Raw genomic sequence first — 18,812 nt, 5'->3', positions numbered from 1 at the left:
TGTGTGCAGTATATTGAGTGACTGTACAATATGTGGGATGCATGCTCACCTTTCTTTTTTGGATGACTTTCAAAGATTTTGCCAGTTTGCAATAGGAGTTTGGCTCAGCTTCTGCTGGCAAGAGAGGCAGAAAAATACTAGAAGCTATAGAGGAGGAAAGAGTGCTTAAATCAGCTCTGTGCAGTACTTGTACCATCATTCATAGTTCCCCTTTTCTAAATCAATTTCTTATTCTTTGGTTATGAGTAAAATACTATAGCCACGCAACACCTACCCATGAATGTACACTGAATATATGAAATATACACCGAGATAAAAAGAAAATGTGACCACAATTTTTTGATCCATTCAAACTTGTGACAGTATGTGCTCTTGGTCCATGACCTCAAAACGTAGAGCTTCTTCACAATGCATGTGTGTATGTGTCTGCTTTTCTTTTGCTTAAACGTGGTATTCTAAGCTGTAGTTGTTACAGTCAGATTTATTAAGTCAAAGGGAGCTCGAGAGGCATACTGAACAGTCTGAACTTCCTTTGACTCCCTTCAACTACTGTAAAGGCAAAAAGTAACAACTGATATTAATCTGCCCATCCAGTCGATGATGGAAGAGGGCTGAGCTCCTCTCGGAATATCACAGGCTCATTTACAAAAGAGCTAGAGGAAGACAAGAAGACGGGGCATGGGATAAATTGTCTGGCATCTGCCCAAGGATGTTTATGTTAATTCAGAGTGGCCCAGCAGCAGGGGGCTCCCGGTGAGTGTGTTGTTAATGAAATGGAATTGAAAGAAAGCCTTATTAATGATCTGTAATCTTCGAAGGGTGATTTCTTTATAAATGAGAGTAATCCTGAGATTTTTCCATTAGTAAGGACAATTTAAAAGGAACACAGTGCAGCTTTGAACGCTGTCTTGACGAAAAATTGTTAGCAAAAGGAAAAAAGAAGAATAAAAAGCAAAGGTTTGTTGCCTCGCAGATACTGAGCGCAAATTCAATACGGATGCCTCATGCATTTAATGTCAGCATCACTGCAAATACCTTTTGAGATCTGCGATTTTTGAAACATCAAAACATCAAAAAGTGAATCTCGAAGCTACAGTTGGAGGCCTGCCTGATCTCCCAGGGACTGACTTTAATCTTTACACCGTCTGTTTATACCAAAGTTGGCTTGAGCCAAAAACATCCCTACAATATTCTGTTCTTTTTGAAGACCTCAGGCTTGAGCACCGTTTTCTGCAGCAATCCTTGAAATCTTACATTATTTTACAAGCTTACTACTGACCATACATTAAAGATAAGGTCATGCACTCAAAAGTACAACAAAATACTCACACATCAATGGACAGGCAGGCGTATGAACACACGTTTACATCTATGCATGCACACAAAGACACACACGCCAAACTTCTCAGCTCTTTTGACCGCAGGATTTCCGTAAAAACAAAGTATTGATTGAGCGGGTTGCAGAGACCTTTGAAACGTAGCTGAATTGTGTCTCTGATAATAGGATCTCTTCAAGTTCCACTCCAATAGAATGGCTTCCAGCAGCTTTCTGCATGGCTCCTTTACACTTTATGCTACTTTTGTCTCTCCAAATGATCTGCTAGGCCTTGGGGAAAACTGAGCAAGCCCCACTGTGCTGCTGTAGACTTGGATCACGATGAGACAATAATGACTTTCTTTACACTACAGTATGTCATCAGAATTATCTGGGATTGGGTTAAAAGCAGCATGTTCACATCCTGGGGCATAGTATGATGTTGTTATGATCCCACCCATGTCTCCCTGTTATACACAAGAAGTACCTTAGCTTCAGTGCCTTACCACACCAGCTGCAGCATTACTGGCTGACCTCCATGACTATGCTGAAAAAAAAGTTTGGAAAAAAAATCCTTAACCTATTAAGTTGACTATCACATTGATATTACAAGTTTGGTGCTTAAGTCTTAAGTCTCTTAAATCTCACAATAGCTGTTTACTTTAGTGGTATTATTATCAGATTGTCATAGAGCTGGCAAAATACAGACTTTCATTTCTTAAGTAGAAGTAGACACGTGTGTTAAAAAGTCCCCGGTACAAAATTGAAGAACTGAATCTTTGCTCAAGTGAAAATGAAAAAGTGAAATGTACTTGAAATATATATTTTACAATTTTTCACATTGTACTATGTTACTCTGAAATGTACTCAAGGTAAAAAAAAAAAATTTGTTGAAGAACATGTCACTCAGCCTTTTTGTTTTCCAAGCCAACCTCATGTCATATTAATATAATAATAAAATAATATTAAAAGAAGATGAATGAACTCATCTTGGACACAGAAAAATGTCTTTATTTTCTGTTGCCTATATTTTAAATGTGGGACTTTGCTTCGACACCCAAAGAGGACACTAAGTATAGTCAGGGGTTAAAGTAGGAATCAGGGGAACCTGAAGATCTGGTATAGTGGTGCAGCATAGGTAAAGGAATCACTTAAGTCACAATAACTGTATTGTGAGTTCCAATAGATTTTGTCTACAGGCTGTGATCAACTGACTGTGCTGCTGGTATTTGTGGATTTAGCCATATGAATTTAACAAGATAAAAGCAGATGTTACATGAGCTATCACGACTGATCTCCCACCCCTAGACAGTATAAAGCTAGTATAAAAGGTGGAACACAGTGAGGGAATCTAATCAGCATCATCAGCTTAAATTTAATTTGATGTCTGTTATGTAAACTAACTCTGATAATGAACACCACAGCTGTTCTACACCAGTCGAACATATTGCATTTCTGTTACCTTCATCACAATACTGCAAACTAACCAATGTAGCTGCACTAGATGCAACCTTTGAGAAACACAATGTTAGTATGCTACTATAGTTTTGCAGCATCGTTCACAATGAGAAAAACAAAAAACTTCAGAAATACAGATCCAAGAAAAATATATTGTATGTTAGCTTTAAATTTTCTATTTGTCTAATATCACTGAAGAGTCCTTACTTTTAACAATAATCTCTCTTCTTCCTCTCCTGTCCTGACTTCCTCACATCTTTCTCCGTCTCTGAGTGAAGCTAGCTCACATTCTCGTCTCTCCTTGATAGACTGTGCAGTCTGATATTTGTCGAGCTGTTAGAAAAGTTGCAAGTGGTATTACCTGCCACTTAAAGACATTACTTCTTTTTCTGTAGCACTAGCTTGATGCTGAAGCACAGGAGTGCAATTAATGAACACTTGCACCAAAAATACAATTCTGGATTCATCCAGCCCACTTTAACTCTTGAGCATAGTGTTATAAAGGATCCAGGAATTATAAGTTTTTGTCTCTTTCATTTCTTTGTGTGCGATAAGCACTGATGAATTGGTTTGATGTCCATTGGCTATGCAGTTACACAAAATAATCAATAACTCCCCTCAAATATGTTAAACCTAAAGGAATGGGCCTGTTTTAAAAACGTAAGGAGAAAAAAATAGATGTATGTGTAGAACGTATAGATAGTCTACTGATTGATTGATTACTTAAGTAGAGTAACAACGTATTTAACACTTGCACTTCTGAATTGGCATAATTTTTCTGATAATTTAAGTATACAATAAAATAGAGCAATGGGTAGTGATAATAAAAGTTTATTTTTGTTACCATTCATTAATTACATAAATTGTCATACATGGACTGCTTTTTCTGTGAAATGCTTTATATAAACCATCACAGACATATTTAATATCTATGACGTTATGTATATAGCATCTATATAGACAATAGGCTGAAGTAAAAGACCAATACATGGGCTGTATAAATAAAGCAAAAAAGCAAGGTTTCAATTGTTTTAATAAAAGAACTTCCCCAAATTGAGATATATGCAACATATAGTATTTCATTTTAAAAAGGTATCATTGTGTTGTTGAACCTCCAAGTACATTTAATGTGTCACTTTTTTAAAAGACTTTATGTCCATTGCTTAACTTTAATACAAGGTATGAAACTTCAGAAAAGAATATGTCTTGTACCTGTACCTATCTCTTTATTTATAACCTTGTGTGAGCTTTGTTTCAAGCATTCGCTAGCTGCGAAAATTAAGTAACTCAGTGCGATCGATTTTTCTTGCATTGACTTTAGAGCCTTTCTGGTTTCCTTAAACTTGCCTCATATTCTGCATTTGAGTGCTCTTTAACTGAACTGATCATTATTGAAATACATTCCTCTGTGAGATATATGAGATGTTGCACATCATTACAGATTTGAAAATTAAATTTAAAAATTTATTTTTTTCATACAATGTTGTATGTTCATAAGATATCAAAATAATCTAGTCTTAAATCTATTCTCCAATTAGCACTGTCAAGCATAAGAAGTAAAGATGGAGTCTCTGACCTTCATGCATGCACATGTCACACATCATGGCCCAGTTTTTTCCGGGGCGCTCATCTGGGAACATTTTCAGAGTGCTTTTTCATTTGCTTGTTCTTCTTGTCCTAGCACCCTCACATTCCCTCTTTATATATATTGCAAATTATTTACCAAACACCGCATTGAGACATGCAGCATGATGTGTTTATTCACTCAAAATGATTTCCCTGGACACCACTGAGGGACCATGCTAAGTTAATTGAACCTGGGCTTAATCCATGCCTTTCCCTTGTTCTGTTTCCCCCAGTCCCACAGTCTCTAGACATTTCTGTACCAAGGTCCAGTGGGAAGCTGTAAGTTTAAGTGGTGTTAAATATTAACTGAGGAGAAGGTATTAATTCATATTTTACGGAAAGTCTTTTATTCCTCAGTGCTTCCAGTAAGGTCTCCTGTGGAAGTGAGTAGTAGAGTGAGAGGCATATACAGAGCAGAGAGAACATGTTGGATGAGAATGCAGGATTTATTTGCTGTTAGAGGCTTATAAATAACCCTCTAAAAGCAAATATTGAACAATTTGTTGATATAGATCAAACCAGAATTTAACCCCTCCTTGGCGAGCTTTGCCAGTGCCAACATGCAGGTAACTGCATAAATACCATAAAGCCATCTTATCAGGTCATCTATAAGATCAGTCTTTGAATTTAGATGATATACTTGTGACTTTTAGCTAGGTTTGTTGGATGCAGCTCCCATTATTGATATGAAATTTTAATTTAAATAAGTATTTTGTCTTGCCTATTGCATAATATTGTTTCTAATACTTCTTATAGGAAAGCTGGGTGTGTTGCACTAGGGAGGTATCATGATACCTAACTATGAAAGTGATTCTGCCCAACCATCCATGTGTGTGGAACAGTATGAAAAACTTGCCGACATGCATGTTGTCACTTTTCTGAATAATGATTGCACATGACATGTTTACTCACACAATGTGTAAGATATAATAATATCTTACACATAATAATTCAAGTTGATATATATCTTTACAAATGTCACGTTTCATGACACCACATTCCCTGTTTGCTTCTAAAATTATAAATAATTTACGGTTTTATGCTAACATGTTCCTGCCAGTGATTATTCTGCTTCACAGAAATGTTGTCTGCACTGGGCTTGCAACTCACTTGTGTATGTGACTGTGGTGATACATGTCACTGGCATGTGCTGAAAAGTGGCACCTTTATTTGGCAGGTGTTCAGACATTGTCCGTTGGCAGGTGGCATTGAGTAATCACTTTGGAAATTCTCTTGGTATCTGTAGGTGTCTACAGGCATACGTGTCTCTTCTATCAGCTTAAGAAGAAGAGATATGAAGGTATCACTGTGTACAATGAGATGGTGCTGAAGTCTCAGGGAATCTACACCTATTTTCCATATTTGTACAAAAATATAAAGAAATGAGGGGTGTAAGACTTTTGCACAGTACTGTATATTTGGCATCCCCTAACCAAAACTGAGGCAGATAAAAATAAGAAAAACTTCAGTGCTAAGTTTTTGGTGGCCTGAACTACTTAACAATGGTCAATGATTGTTCTAATTAATAAGAAATATGTTCTCACTTAATTCTGACAGGCTGTGTGAGGAATACTAAAATATGACTAAAATCCAAATCTGCATTTGTTTTCTTTTGTCCATATGAATGTCTGAATGTGTGTATTACTGTGTTTGTGTGATTTTAGTGGGGTATGTTTGTGAGTCTGTTGTCATGATGGTCCCCTGATTGAACAGCTGTCACTACTGGCTGAGTGTGTGTACCAGCCAGATGGGGAACACAGGGGTCAGTGGCACTGACACATTGCCACAAGATGAGCTCATACACACACACACACACACACACACACACACACACACACACACACACACACACACCAATCCACTGGGTTATAATTATAAATAATTATAATTATTATTATAAATAATAATTTATATTTAATTGTGTTGTGGTTTGCAGTGTTTTGTGTTGTTTCACTTTAAATTTGTTTAAAAGGAAAAAGATAAAAATGTAAATAGTTAAAAGTTGAAATGTAAATAGTTGGTTTTTGTATTTTATCATTTATTTATTATATTTTATATGGAGTGAATAAATAAAAGTATTGTGGGGTGTTGGGGGAGCAGCTAGTTCTCTCCCATCATGCCTTGGGACATGTGCTGCTGTTTAGATGTTCTTGTTTTATTGTTTATGATTACGTTACTTTTAACTGTTATCTTCAATGTTGTGTTTATACTACGGTACAAAGTCACTGACAGTTAATGTTTAATAGAAAGAATGCAGTACCATAAGTGAGTTCTGTTATGCTGTTATTGACACTTGGAGCACATTGTAGCATCAGTAAGTGTTTAACAAAGAGCTCCCCCTATCAGCTTGGATTTGAACAGCAAATTCCAACTTTATGTAGAGCTTCTTTACTAAGATTTCTCTCCATGCCACAGTATATTTATGGTGGCCCCTAGAGACAAAGCATGTAAAAACTCCATAGTACGTACAAACTCCAAAGCATGTACAAACTCAAGAAACATACAAACTCTAAAAACTGCAAAAACTCCATAGCACATACAAACTACAAAATACGTACAAAACACAACGGAAGTGCTCCAGGATGCTAGGGGCAGTGTTGAGCTTTGTTACCTAGTGGCTACACAAGCCAGGAAGTACCAATGACCGGATTTGATGTGTGGTACTAACAGGTAAATGAAAATTTTTTATTAATTATTTGAATATATATGAGTGCTTGTGTATAAATACACAAACAGTACACATAAGCTTTCAATTGTGTAATTTAAGTGATCTAGGTAGCTCTGTTTTGGAAGTTCAGTTAACGCTAGAAATGTGTTTTGGAGTTTGTATGTGCTTTGGAATTTGTACGTGTTTTTTGGAGTTTGTACGCGCTTTGTCTCTAGGGGCCACCGTATATATTTATATATAAACATATATAAATAAAACCACGTTGTTGTTTTTTTACATTAGTAATTTCTTTTGTGCGTTATTTTATATTGTTGTTAATAATAAATTAATTAAAGTAACAACACAACCTGAAAAGCCGGTTGGAAGCCGAAAGAGCAGGCTCTTTTTAGTGAGCCGAGCCGAAAGAGCCGGTTCTATAAAAGGAACTGGAATTCCCATCACTACATTCTACACATTTAACTCCAGGTCTTGTATGAGGTACTTTAGCCTGTTGTAGTGGCTGTACATCTGCAAGCTGCACTGAAACCCACCTCTAGCAAAGAACCTCTTTTCGTCTGACTTAATGTCATGTCTGCTGTCAATGGTTGCTTCTGGTCTGGCTGCTGCTCTTTCTGTGTTGGGCATAGAAAGTCTGCAAGCTTCAAACTTTGAGTATGCTGTTGGTAGACTGCATGTTTAACAACCTGCTACCAGCATATGTCAAAAATCTGTCCTGCAAGATTCAAAGGAGATATTCAAAATGTGTTGCCTGAGCATATGTATACATCCATGTAAAGACTGTTTAGTATTTGAATGTGCTTTTTGAGTTTATTTTTACTCCTATTTTTTGCTTACTTGTGTGCATCCATTTCTGCGTGAATGTGTTCACTGTTTGAGTATGAGCATTCATGATTCCATGGAAGATCCAACATGTGAAGTCTCTCATGTCAGCCATCAGACAGGATGTATTCATAATCAACTATTAAATTAACTATTAAAAACTACTTAATTGAAAATAAAACTTACCATGTTCATTAATTATAAATTAGCATGCTAGAAACATTATAATCACATTCTGTCCAGAATGTACCCATTTTTTTCATTTCATTTTTAATTTATTTGCTAAAGGTGATTTTTCTTGCTTATTATTATTATTATTATTATTATTATTATTATTATTATTATTAAGGCAACATGGACACTTTTTCCTGTGGCAACTCTTGTGAAGTCAAATTTTAAAAGTCTGTTGTGTTTATATATAACACTGGAGACGATGGCTCATTTTTAGGAACAATTTTAACGTTAGCGAAAACTGCTCACATTGCAAATTTGCAACTCTATTTAACTCTGGCCTGAAGGAGTAATCCCAACCATAGAAGCACATACATTCAGATTCAGTCTATATAAGTTTGTAAACACAACATCTCCCCTTTTAAACAAAAAGCAATTCTCAGCTAACGTAAAGTGCAGATATTAATCAAACATTAAACAACATTTTCTTTTCTTTTAAGGGTCCCTAAGCAACACATCCATTCATTTTTAGTTTTCTGGCAACTTAAGGAATGGTAATTGCAAAAATAAAGCATGATGAACCACATGGATCAAAAGGCCAAGCATCTGTCTTTAATTTAGCTTATCCAACTTTTAGTCTGGACCCCTATTTCAATAACTAAATCATGTTTACCTTTGTTTTTGTTTGTTTTTTTCTTTTGAAAATACCAAACACTTTGGCAGAAGTCATGACTGAAATTAAGCATAACTACTTTAAATCAAATTCAAATTTTTGTTTCACAAACACATCCTTTGTCAGATTAGCATAACAGTGTCTGCTGCATTTGGAAGTTTACCTTCATCACCGACCTATTTCATGACATAGTTTTTCGTCCGTGGTGGGGGTTGCCTATCCCTGTGCAGAGTTGAATGTTTCTGTGTTAGGCTGATGTTTTCCTTTGCTGTATCAGCTCTTGGTGCTTCTTTTGAGCTGTCTGGGCAGAGTGAAAGATGTGCTGCATTCTATCTCTTTCCATCACTGAGAAGGAAAGAACTCTGACCTATTTGCTGTCGTACCAACAATGGATTGTGCCTGAAGCACCTATAGTCACTTTAGCAGGTTTAGCACCTCTCCTGTTGTTTGTGTACAATGCACTTTTGTCCTGCATCTGTACCACTTCAGCTCTGATGCGGTCATACTGTCCATCTGTCGATGGAGGCAGGTTATCCAATTTAGTCTGCGTTGGGCTCCCTTGGAGGTGCTGGAAAGGGGACCCACCAGTTGTTGCATGTCGGGGGGAGCCTGATAGCCGTGAAGCAGTTCTGTAAGCTAACTACAGTTTTCCAGGGTTGCTGAGTAGCTTGTGCTGTCTGAATAGAGTCTCTCAGTACTTTGTTAATGTTCCACACCTCCGTTTCCCTGAGGATGGTACACACTTGTCCTGATGTGATTAATGTCACTTTCAGTCAGAAAATCAGCAAAGGGAGTGGATGTGAACTGTGGCCAATTATCGGTGGTAATGGTGCAGAGGTTTCCTTCATGGGCAAAAACAGAAGTCAGGAATGCAATCACACTTGCAGTTGTGGCATTTGGGGTGAATGCAACTTCAGGCCACTTACTAAAAAAGTCAGTAAGGGTGATAGCAAATCTGCAGTCATAGGTCCCATGTTCAAATGGACCAACAATGTCGACCACATCATGTTGAAATGGACCTTCTGGAAAGGTTTGCATCGGGGGAGGTGAAACAGCAGCTGTTTTATCACAAGCCTGGCAGGTCATGCAGGCTAACAGGATTGAGTGGACAAGTTCATCCATGTGTGGCTACGAGTACAGTTTTCTAAGGCATTGTTTAGTGTGAACTATGCCTTGATGTCCTTGGTGTGCCAGGTGAACAACTTTTCCTCGCAGAAATTTAGGAAATATGAGCCGAGTGCCTCTAAATATCAGAGTTGACTCTGCTGCCAGTTCATTTTGCATGAGGAAGTAAGGTTTGACTTCATCTGGAAGGGACTTTTTCACTTTCACCCAGCCTGAAAGAATGGTCAGTCTCAGTTTAGTTAGTTTGGGCAAATCCTAACATTCTGCTTTAAAATCAACAAGTGGGATTGCTGTTAAGAGAGGAAAAGTTTCAGCTATCTCTGTGATTAAATGCTGTTCAGCATCTTCAGCTGTGTTAATGGTATGCAAGGGGAACACATGACAGGCAGTCTGCCATGACATTCTGGCTTTTTGGACGATACTCCATGTCATGTTGTAAACACATCCGTCTAGCTGAACAAGGTGCAATCCTCATGCCGGCTCTGTTCATCCCTTTAGTACTTAGCAGAGTGGTGAGAGCTTGATGATCTGTTCTGCGGGTAAACTGGTGTCCCCATACAAATATCCTCAATCTTTCAACCGCCCATACGCAGCCGAGGGCCCCTTTCTATATTGTCGAATATTTCGTCTCAGACAGGGTGCGAGAACCAAACCCATTGCATAAATGTAGCTGTGTCAGAACAGAATAGAATAGAATAGAATAGCCTTTATTGTCATTGTACAGAGTACAACGAAATTGGAGTGCCACTCCCTTGTTGCAAGTTTCAATAATAAATATAAATGTAAAATATAAAAAGTACAAAAAAAACAATCGTAAGTACTCAAACAATAGTATGTACAATATATACAGGATAGCAGCATTAATATAATGACAGTATGAATAGCAGCATAATATAATGACAGTGACGGTATGGAATAGGTTCAGTTGTTTTTGTGCTTATTTACTACGGTGATAGCTCTGGGAAAGAAGCTATCCCTGAATCTGTTTGTCCTGGTTTTATGTGACCTGTACCGTCGGCCTGACGGTAATAGTTCAAACAGTTGGTTGCTGGGGTGAGAGTGGTCCTTGATGATATTGCCAGCTCTGCTGAGGTACCGAGAGTTTGCAGTGACCTCCAGGCTGGGCAGAGAGCAGCCAGTGATCTTCTGGGCGGTGTTGATGACCCTCTGCAGTACTTTCCTGTCTGCAGCTGAGCACCCTGCATACCATGTTGTTATGCCGTATGTTAGGATGCTCTCTATGGTGGCTCTGTAAAATGTCACCAGCAGCCTCTCCTCCAGGTTGTTCCTCCTGAGCACTCTCAGAAAGTGGAGACGCTGCTGGGCCTTTTTAACCACCGCTGTAGTATTTGCAGTCCAGGAGAGGTCATCAGATATCTGCACGCCCAGAAACCTCATGGAGTGTACCCTCTCCCCACAGCTCCCGTGAATGTAAAGTGGGGCCGGGTCTGCTCTGCCCTTCCTGAAGTCCAAGATAAGTTCTTGGTGGGCAAGCTGTTGTTTGTTTATGGTGTTGAGCAAGAGGCTGAGAGCCGTGCTAACGTTAGCATCCGGCGGTATATAAACAGCTATCACAATAACTACTGTAAACTCCCTCGGGATGTAAAAAGGTCTGCACGAGACTGCCAGAACCTCCAAATCAGGAGAACAGTGTGTGTGAATGATCCTGCTGTTACAACACCACTCGTTATGCACGTAAACACATAGCCCCCCTCCTCTGCTTTTACCTGAGTTGCTGTTTCTGTCATGCCGGTGTAGTGTGCGGCCTGCTAACTCGACTGCAGCGTCGGGAATCAGCGGGTGAAGCCACGTCTCCGTAATAAGAATAATGCTGCAGTTACGTGCAAAGCTTGTGTTGGCTATCTGTAGCTCCAATTCGTCAAGTTTGTGGGTGATGGATCTGGCGTTCGATAGGAAAAGGCTCGGAAGTGCTGGCCGGTGTGGATGTTTGCGTAGCCTAGCGTCTGAGCCCGACCGGCATCCCCTCTTCTGCTTTCTTTCCCTCCGTCGCCTTCTACGCTTGCTGGGCGGGCAGACCATCCACGGTGACCCTGGCGGTCTCGCTATCTCCACCAGGATGTTGTGTGTTCGCTGATAGTCGCCAGAAACAGACAAACTATATTTAAAACCTAGGTCAATTAGGTTCTGGCGACTGTAAGAGATGGCGGCGTTGCAAACATTCAAAAATATCCACATTAAAAGTAAAAACGAGCACCATGTCCTTTGGTGCAGGAGCTTCAGAGATAGCAGTCAGGTGGTCTGGGCTAGGGTGCAAGCCCTCCTTTGACATGTCCCATGAACGGAATATGCATCTGCCCGAATGAATTTTTACTGGAATTGATCTGCAGACCAACATCCGAAGGATGTTGGAGAACAGCCTGTACGCGTTCATTGTGTTCTTCATTGGAATTCCCATACAGAGGATTCCCAGAGGATATATGGTGGAAACCACAAGAATTTAGAGCTGGAGCAGTAACCTTCATGGGGAAGAGGAGTAGAGGACAAGATCAAGGTAGCATGGATAGATGTAAGCCAAAAATCAGAACTGCAAAAGAAGAGACAGCTTTCCTAGCAGCCTCTTTGTGGTTTCCATTTGCCTGTGGGATTCCCAGGTACTTGTAGCTGTCCTTGATGTCTGCAATTTTGCCTTCTGGTAGTGTGATCCCCTCAGTTCTGACTACCTTGCCTCTCTTTGTTATCATGCGACTACACTCTTCTCCAGTCCGAATGACATTACAGTGTCATTGCAGTATATCCTGGTGGTGTGGATCAGTGAATCGATGTCTCGTTCACGCTTGGCATACAGCTTGATGTCATCCATGTAGGTGGCTGACAACTGCTCCATTCCATAGCCAGTCTTGTTAATGATCTTGTTAATGATCTCTCTCTCTCTCTCACTCACACACACACACACACACACACACACACGCACACACATATATATATATGGTTCATCCCAAAGACAAAACTCCCAAACATAAACTTAACAACATAGTATATGCAGTGCGTGGAATCCTCAGAACTATACATTGGAGAAACCAAACAGCCACTTCATAAATGCATGGCACAACATAGACGAGACGGGACTCAGCTGTCCATCTGCATCAATAGGACAAAGGTCACTCTTTCGAGGGTGCCAATGTTCACATTTTGGACAGAGAAGACAGATGGTTTGAAAGAGGAGTGAAAGAAGCCATCTATGCCTACTGTGAATGACATCTTTGAACAGAGGGTGTGGCTTATGACACCAACTGTCTGTCATCTATAATCCAGTTTTGAGATCCCTTCCTAGATGCCTTAACACCCATTCGCATCTTGGGTTATTTGATCTCAGTAAGTCACATGTTTGGGTGGGGCAAGGACTCAAAATGGGTTCACCTGAAACCTTGGCTGATTGTAACCCATATCCGTTTTCACACCTTAGCTTGTGTGATTAGGCATAGGATCTATAGGGGGTCCACGAGGGACGCTCCCAATGAGGCTTAAAAATCTCTCCACCAATTGCTCTTAGAAGTGAAGAAGCTTCTCACGTGAGAGATTAAACATCTTCAAGAAATTTTTAAAAAGTCCAGACGCTTTTCTTTCCAAGCTCTTTAGACAAGCATAAGACTCACATCTTGAATTTATTGCTGCTGATGACTCGTAAGCAGACCACTAAGTGCTGTTAATGCTTTTATTAGGTGAAAATTAGGACAGGCAAGAACAAGTTATCTTTTAAGTAATATCAGTAAGATGTTTACCACAAAAGCCTTATCCCATGGGTACAGGTAATCCATTGCCAATGGCATTACCATTTTTTGCAGAGGAATGGTAGGGACACTGCTAAGATTTAAGTTGAGCCCTTATTTCCCTTGAGGTTATGCAAAGCATCCCAGTTATATTCACATCACACCCTTTAGCTGGAAGTAAATGCATAAGAATGTATAATTGAAAGGTGTTGATATGGAAACCAGTGAAGATGTACAAAAAAGTCATTGTGTTTGAGGAGTTCAAAAGAATATATTAAAGAGCGATTACCAGATTAGATCGCTCATTAAGATGGGAATGTTTTACTGTGTGTGTGTGCTTTTAATGTCAAGTCAAGTCACTCAGCTTTTATATGATTTCACAGTAGCATTGCACCATGCTGGGATAATCTTATAAGAACATGAAGCTGCGTTTGTCTCTTCGATGAAGTCTGTATCCCAGTGTCTCCAGAAAATGACAGATTAAATATATTCTGCTTGCATCATGCCAGTGTTTTCATGGTTCTGTTGGGATACAGCTGAGAAAAGAGGACCAAGGCAGTCAGTGCATGTTCAAATCCCTCTTCATTGAGTGAAAAAGAAAAATCCAGCTCTGGCCTCCAGTCATATACCAAATACACACACTCTCATAAACACACAGACACACACATAAAAGTGCTTTTTTCACAGCTGCTCTCATACACTCTGTGATTTTCTGCTAGTGTCACTGTGACCAGCTTTGTATTGGCAGTATCAGGAAATGAGTCTATTCTGGAGTGAAACACACACATAGATACATGCACATATAAACACAAACCTCTTCACAAGTGCACAGGCACTAGGCTGTAGAGTTAATGAAGGGTTCAGGCATGCTTTTGCCGAAGCCTTGGCCCAAAGTTGCCCCTTTGGCATGGCATGAATAATGCATAAATGCACAGTGGGTGCCATCAAATAATAACAGACTACTCAGACGCACCCAAGCACACAGCCACCCACCTACCCCCGTACACACACAGATACAAACACACCCAGCCATGAACTCCCACCATGTGGGAGGAGATCCAGGAGTGCAAAATGCCAGAGTTGAATAATTCTGTGTCTGTGGGATTATTAAATCTCAAAGTGGGTGGGTGGGGCAATGCATGAAACCATATGAAGATCTGTCAACACAAACACCTCAGTCCAAGCGTGAACCCATTTCACAGACAAGAAAGATCTAGTAAGGACAGAATACAAACTTTCATATACAAGTACTCATGTTGAGGAAGAGAGAAAATAAAGAGAATGTGAAACAATGTTTGATATTCAGTAAATCACATTTCATTAGGTTTTTTGTAAACACTATAAAGATTTTTTTCTTAAAAGCGTTCCTTTTTCTCACTTTCTTGTTTTTTCTATTTTCCACCTGGTGCTTCTGGTGCCAGTAAATTTACAAATGCCATGCATCTGATGCATATTATGCATGATGCAGTTTCCCCAGCTTATCCATTATGCCCATGGAAGAAAGAAGTTGATTGCCCAATGCTCTGATTTGTTGATGCGAAGGAGATGTAGAGTTAATATTTTATTATTGACCGCCATGTTCATTCATGTGTAATGATGTCATAAAGTGAAATGGAGTTTGAAAAAACTCTTTATGTACATAGGCCTTCCTATCTCTCATTTTGTCATCATCTGTAAAAGTTCACAATATAGCAGAAATGATGTGACTGAGTCTCTGACTGGGTATGTTAGCACTTTTGTTAATAATATCAACCCAACATACAACTCAGGAAGTTCCCCAACCATAATCACTGGATAAACAGTCAGTATGCCGCATGCTGTATACTTACTCAATGAGGAAATGAGGAAAGCTATCAGTGTAGCGTAGGGGTGGTACAGAGAGCTAGATGGCTTTTATTCTACATCTGACTTCAGGCAGACGTGGTAAGGCCTTCAGGAGATCACAGAATACAGGACTACCAACAGCTTCAAGAACAGTCTGTTAGGTGATCTCAACACCGTCTACACCCACTTTGAGACCTCCAGCTATAGCGCAGAGAGGAGATGCCCATACACAACATAGATAAAGTGCTGAGGAAAATTAACCACTGAAGGGCAGCAGACCAGCAAACATCCTTGGGCGGGCTCTCAGAGTATGTACTACCAAGCTGACTGATGTTCTCACCTATATCTTCAACCTTATTCTCAGCCAGGGGACCGTTTCATCTTGTTTCAAAACTACAATCATCGTCTCTAACTGCCCACCAAGAGGTCTGAATGATTACAAGCCAGTAACACTCACTCCAATCATCATAGACTATTCTGAGAGAGTGGAGGTGGCCCACATTCCGATCAGCATATAAGAAACTCTGGACCCTCTGCTGTATGCCTCCTGATCCAATAGGTCCACCTCAGATGTTATTGCCACCATACTATGTTATTCGCTCTCTCACCCGGAGAATTAAAGATGCCTATGTCAGCATGCTGTTTGTTTACTATAGTTCTGCCTTTAGCATGGTTATTCCCCACAAGTTCATCCATAAACTGTCTACCCTCGGCCTGCACCCCACCTTCTGAGACTGGCTCCTAGACATTGACTACCAGGCCCCAGTTTGCCAAGATTGGTAACAGCTGTACTTTCTGTGCAGGGTGAGATAGTTTGGTATGCCACCTAAGATCCTCAGCAACTTCTACAGCTGCATGGTTGAGAGCATCTTGACCAGCTGCATCACCATGTGATACAGCAACGCTAATGCTACAGTGGTGAAGACTGCCCCCCCCCAAAAAAAAAAATCATTAGGACTCCAATGTCCTCTTTGCAGAGCATCTACAATGGCAAAGACCAAAGGATAGCTACCTCCATCCTGAAGTGGCCTGCATACCCCCAACATGAACTGTTTACACATCTATCCTCAATCTGGTGGTAGAGAAGTAGATTTCATTCCAAATTGTACGAATATGTACATAATATATTGTAGCTCAGATTCTTTTATTTTATTTTTATAGTTATATTTTTTGCTCATCTTATATTTCATCTGTATTTATAATTTCCTGTTTTCATCCACCTATTTCATTTAGGGTTTTTTTTTTCATATGTAGTTGACAGCACTGCATATTTCTTTGCTGTGCATATGACAAAAAAACTTTGCAACTTTGTGAGTTGTTGCAGTATTCAAATGACTAGTATTATGGAATGCATTTTGTCTAAATGTTTTGGCACCATCAGGGCAGAAACTAATTGGCCTGAATTCATTCTGCAACTTGTCAGTGACATTACAAATGCAGGCAGGATCATATAACAATCTCCAGCTACAAGAAGAACAAGCAATCCTACAACAGATGGCATGGCCTCCACAGAGCCAGAATCTTAACATCATGGAGTCAGTCTGCGATTACATGAAAAAGGAAGCAACTGAAACAGCCTAAATCCATAAAAATAAGCAGTAAGTTCTCCATGTACACCATAAAATGATCAATTTCAGTGCATACAAGAAACTATCTAGTGATCTTTGTGGGAAAAAAAATATAGGCAAAAATATACGGTGCTTCTATGGTACATCAAATGGATATCATATGGAAGTTCTATACAAACAATTTAAATTAAGAAATTAATAAACCTGGTGTTTAAAAATGAAGAAAAGAGGTATAAACATTGATGAAAAGATAGAAAAACAAACAAACAAGGGAGCAAAGGAAGAGCACAAAGGAACAAGAAAGCAGTTTGTTGGTCAGAAAGGGTTATCCATGGATGGATGGGCTGATGAAGTGATGGAAAGAATCCTGGTACCAGTAGCCAGAGAACCAGCCGCAGAGCCATGGGTGGGAGCAAGCCAAGCCCAGGAGCGCAAGCCCAGCCCTGGGTCAGTCTGCTCCAAACTCCCCCACTGATCTCCACCCAATTAGCATGGAGTTCCATCTGCTGCCTGGAGTGTCACACAAACACCCACACACACCCACAGACTGAATTCAACACAAAAATACAACTACTCTCCCACACAGACAGAGAAACATGCTGACACACACATATACACACAAAAACACTCCGCTTCCATTACCCATAACAATTGCTCAGTGACAAGATAAGTGATAGCCTCATCCAGCCTCCTGCCAATTATAGCCTAATGTGAAAGAGACTGATTCACTATCATGCTCACACTGTTTGGAGCCTGTTTGCAGCTCTGTGTGTGTGTGTGTGTGTGTGTGTGTGTGCGCGCGCATCATATGTTTGTGTGACTTTTAGAAAGCTTTCTGTATTTGCAATGGTGCTGTGTTGCAAACATCTGTGGCCAAGTCCAGACAGAAGGCTGCTCCTTTCAGTGCTGGCTGCAGGCTATCTCTCTCTCTGGCTCTCTCTCTTTAAGCCCGTCAATCTTGCTTCTCGATCAATATTCAACAATATACCCCATACCGAGACACAAAGATGGGACATTGGGGGGTGGCAGAAAATAGTGGAAATGGTCAAAGTTTTAGGAAGGCGAGAACAACAGTTATATTTGCTACTGTTTATTCCTTCTGTGAAAGGCAGATTTGGGATATTCAGCTTTGACATCAACATACAGCTGAGGAACATCTGAAAAGAGACCCGAGGCCATTTGTCCTTAATTAGAAATTCAACTATGACATCTGCTGTATGCTTTTAGAAATTTGGGGCAAATAGGCACAGCAAAATCATACGACTTCCCTGTGGAACTGAGCCTGTAATTGAGCTGATCAATTCACACTGGATGATCAATATGCTTGGTGATCACCTTTCACCATTGATTTCCCTTCATAGTAATTTTAATCCCTCTTTAATGCAATATAATAGAAATGCATTCTTTAAGAAAAATATTCCAGCCCTTTTCATTGCAACACAAGCAACTGAAAATTCAGGCCTTTATGCAGCTCGGTTTTATTTAATATTACATCTGCAAGGCTATTGCATTGCATTATTGAGCATTACTTGCAAGGGGAATGTAAGGGCATTTCATTGCAAAACTCACTCTAAACAAAGGATTTTAAACACACTACTCCTATAATTCACAACAAGTGATAACCAGAATACAAAAAGGAGAAGAAATGAGGAAAACTGCCAAATAAATTCTAAAAATGATCATTTGGAATCGGTGTAAAACATGGTGATATTTCCCTGTGAATGAAATGTGATATGCAGAAATTGTTGCTTCTCATTCAATCAAAAAAACGATTTTGCTTAAAGCAAAAGTTCAACATTTTGCAAAATACATTTGTCTGCTTTCTTGCCAAAAGTTA

This window comes from Rhamphochromis sp. 'chilingali', assembly GCF_963969265.1.
Source record: "Rhamphochromis sp. 'chilingali' genome assembly, chromosome: 4".
Lineage (NCBI taxonomy): Eukaryota > Metazoa > Chordata > Actinopteri > Cichliformes > Cichlidae > Rhamphochromis > Rhamphochromis sp. 'chilingali'.
Note: the sequence above shows the minus strand (reverse complement) of the source record.